Here is a 4,275-nt window from a genome sequence, read left to right as displayed (position 1 = left end):
TAACTAGAGGCATTTACGAACTTGGCCATTATATAGATCTATTGTCAATAAACTGAATTATTAGGTTGACTTAATCCTACTGCAGCTGCTGCACTTACCTGACAACAATGCACTCTAAATTCAAATAAAACAAAGAAAAACTGAGCGATTACTCGCCTCAAACTCTAATTGTCTAATCCTGATATCTTTGAAACCTGATATGGTAGACTTTTGATATCTTTTTTAACTAAAAAATATGTTAGATCAAATAGTCAGAGTTTGAAAAGTCAAAGGTTTTCATTATCAGGTTTGAAAGAAATTGGGATTTTATAATTAGAGTTTCAGGCATGTAATCAGAGCTGGAAACTTTAGAATGGTGGATATCAGGATTAATGCTTGATCTCCTTTTTTTCTTAATCTCCAGATTAACAAATATATGCTTGTTCTCCTCTTGTTATTAATCTCCAGATTAATTAACCGATCGGGATTAAGGATATCCCATTCTATAGTTCCCTTCTCAGTTTCGTTATCTTATGCCAAGAAAAAAATATTGCAGTTTATTTATAAATCCACAGTAAATTAAATCTTTCATGATCATTTCATTTCTACCCAACCTTCGAAACATATAATTTGATATTTTAATGTAACATTTAACAAAAATCTATATTTAAACTATAGAATGGATCACTGCTGTATTCACGTTTCTTAAGTTTTATTGCATTTATTTATGCACGATACAATTTATATATGTACATTTCGTGCATTCATTCTATGTAAATTAAATTCAGTTGGATCAGGTTTATTTTGCGTTTTTATAAATCAGCATTACAATATTTTACCAGAATTTTTGTACATTTTGAATTATAAAATAGATTGTACTTTCAAAAATGTAATAACAAATCAAATTGAAATTATAAATTTACATCATCATATTATAATTACAGTTAAAGCAGATTTTTACACCAGATTTTGTATTTTCAAAATCGAAAATACAATTTCCATACTGCATGATTTCATCATAATTTTTTATAATTTAAAAATTAATCATTTCCAACTTGAAATTGAACAAAATAGAATTAAAAGATAACACATCATTAATTTAGGAAAATCTAATAAATAAAAATAAAAAATCTTCAAATTAGTTCATAACTGGCGCTGCCCATGTGTACCATCCAAAAAAGTTACGATCTAAAGTCAAGAAATAACTTGGAAAAAATCGTTAGTAGGTTAAAAAAATTCATAAGTCAAGACTGTTTATGTCATACAAAATATTACAAAATTTTGTACAATTCTTTATTATTACTTTTTTCATTCATCAAGAACAAATAATTTAAGCTTTTTTATAATTTTTTTAAGATTTGGGAAGACACAGTCATCTTAAGTTGCTTGTTTAATGTTTATTCCGTGTCTTAAATGGCGATTTTAAAGAACTTCAGCGGATTTCGGACTTTTTTCTTCTGTTTCTAAGATCGGTCCAAATAAAATAAAATCATATCTCTTCAGCTAATTATTATATGTGCTTTAGCTTTTCAGTAAGACAAAACTTTTCCGAGGGTTTGCTTCGATTTATAAACCATAGAAAACAATAATCAACATTTTCATTATTGTTGATTTTGATGGTAATTCTATCGTTAGAACGTGCTGAAGAGGTTCAACCCAGTCCGAAATATATATTTTTTTAAATGTGGAACTCACCTACTTTGTGTACTCTATGAGGTTTTGATAATTATTAATGCCAAATTTTAAATCATTAAAAATAATTTTATTTTCTTGGGACTTTTCCTTCTTACTATTGGAAGATATTAGGGGAGGTTGAGGGAGGGGGTCATCCAACTATCCAACTATCCAACCATCCAACCATCCAACTATCCAACCATCCAACCATCCAACTTCCCTATCCCCTGTCTAGAAAAATATCTGTTTTCTGTCTTAAAACATTTAAGATTGACAGAATCTGATCTCTGGTGTATTGAATGAAAAGTATCTAAAAGCTTTCATGACTCTGTAAAAATTTCAATATATTTTCACCCTAAGGCGCAGATTTTGCAGAAACTAAGTAAAAATAATTCATATTTTAAAACGATTTTATTTATGAATATTTGCGCAATAGCAAAACTAGTTTGTGTAATATAAATGTGTGATTTTTTAGATTTATAGAATTTTCATCATTTTGAACCAGGCACTCACGAACTAGATGCATTCACGAACTAGAGGCATTCACGAACTAGGCATTCACGAACTAGGCATTCACGAACTAGGCACTCACGAACTAGGCATTCACGAACTAGGCATTTACTAACTAGAGGCATTTACGAACTAGATGCATTCACGAACTAGGCATTCACGAACAAGGCATTCACGAACTAGGCATTCACGAACTAGGCACTCACAAATGGGCATTCACGAACTAGGCATTTACTAACTAGAGGCATTTACGAACTATATGCATTCACGAACTAGACATTTACGAACGGGCATTTACAAACTAGAGGCATTTACGAACTAGGCATTTACGAACTGGCATTCACGAACTAGACATTTACGAACTAGACATTTACGAACTAGACATTTCGACCTATGCACTCACGAACTGGCATTTACGAACTGGAACTTATGAACTGGCATTTACGAACTGGAATTTACGAACTGGAATTTACGAACTGGAATTTACGAACTGGCATTTATGAGCTAGACATTTACGAACAATGCATTCACGAATAGGCATTTACGAACTAGACATTTACGAACTGGCATTTACGATCTAGACATTTCGACCTATGCACTCACGAACTGGCATTTACGAACTGGAACTTATGAACTGGCATTTACGAACTGGAACTTATGAACTGGCATTTACGAACTGGAATTCACGAACTGGCATTTACGAACTAGACATTTACGAACAATGCATTCACGAAATGGCATTTAATAACTAGGCATTCACGAACAAGGCATTCACGAACTAGACATTCACGAACTAGCATTTACGAACTGACATTAACGAACTAGGCATTTACGAACTGACATTCACGAACTATGCATACACGAACTGGCATTTACGAACTGAAACTTACGAACTGGCATTTGCGAACTTGCTTTTACGAACTATGCATAATGTTACTTAGCCCAGAATTGTATACTTGTTAAAGGTATTTTATACGTGATGCATAAGTGAGCCTCTATTTGAATTGTGCATTCAAGTCTGATTTACAAAGTTACATCAAACAATTTTATCTGAGTAACACTGAATCTTAAAACGCGCTGAATTCTGGAAATTTCCTTCATTGTCTTTGCTCCACAAATCGACAATAAACAGGAATATGAGAAACCATTGAAAATAATTATTTTTTACAAAAATATAGCTATACAGGCTGACCCACAAAGGATGAGACTGTAAAGACGACATGAAGCTCTTACAATATGAATATCCTGAAGTTGAGTTAAGTTTTTTGACTTGATTAACATCTTTTAATGGTTTATTTAATGTTAAGACAAATAAAGAAACAAGTTAACAAACCAGGAATTAAACATTGTAAGAAAAATAAAAAATAAATTCCGTGCAGTCGTCTCTGTAGTCTCATTTTATGTGAGTAACTCAGTATCTTTCAACCTTGACCAAACAAAGTTTTAAGTGGCAGCGCGCGTATCAAACATTTATTTCACTGAAACGTACGTCTTTAAAAATCCCTTTCTTAGTAAATTTAAAGTTCGAATGAATGATGGGCATTATAGATGGTTTATCTTTGTCTTCGAAGGCAGCGGGAGGAGAAAAAATGGAGTTGGGTGGGAAATGATGGATGTCTTGAGTAAGATCTGGTGTTTATGACCGGATAGAAATAAACACGAAATTCTGAGTAAATTACATCTTTCAATATAAATTGCCTGTTTTCAACCCAACTACAACCGGAGCCTCTCAAACATGTCGAATTTGGCTCAAACTCAAATATTTTGCAAAAATATAGAAAATTGTATAAAAATATACATCTTCAACTCTATATTTGCAATGATTGTATGATGATTGGTCTGTGAATGCTAAATCTGCATACATATTATATATACTTTAAGCGCTCAAAACATCGGCGTAGTTTTCAGAATAATAATAATATACGATACATACACAAGGAAGTCAATTTTAAGTTTCTAAACATCTTATTAAATATAGTAATAAAAAGATTTAAAGAGAAGCAAAAAATATTTGTGATTCGATATCAAAGATTTATTTTGAAATTGTTTTTTGCTATTTTTTTCTTATTGATATTTAGTGTTGGGTAGTTGGTTTAACAAAAGTTGAGGGGG

Source organism: Eurytemora carolleeae, unplaced genomic scaffold (genome assembly GCF_000591075.1).
Source record: "Eurytemora carolleeae unplaced genomic scaffold, Eaff_2.0 scaffold596, whole genome shotgun sequence".
NCBI lineage: Eukaryota > Metazoa > Arthropoda > Copepoda > Calanoida > Temoridae > Eurytemora > Eurytemora carolleeae.
This window is presented reverse-complemented; position numbering follows the sequence as displayed.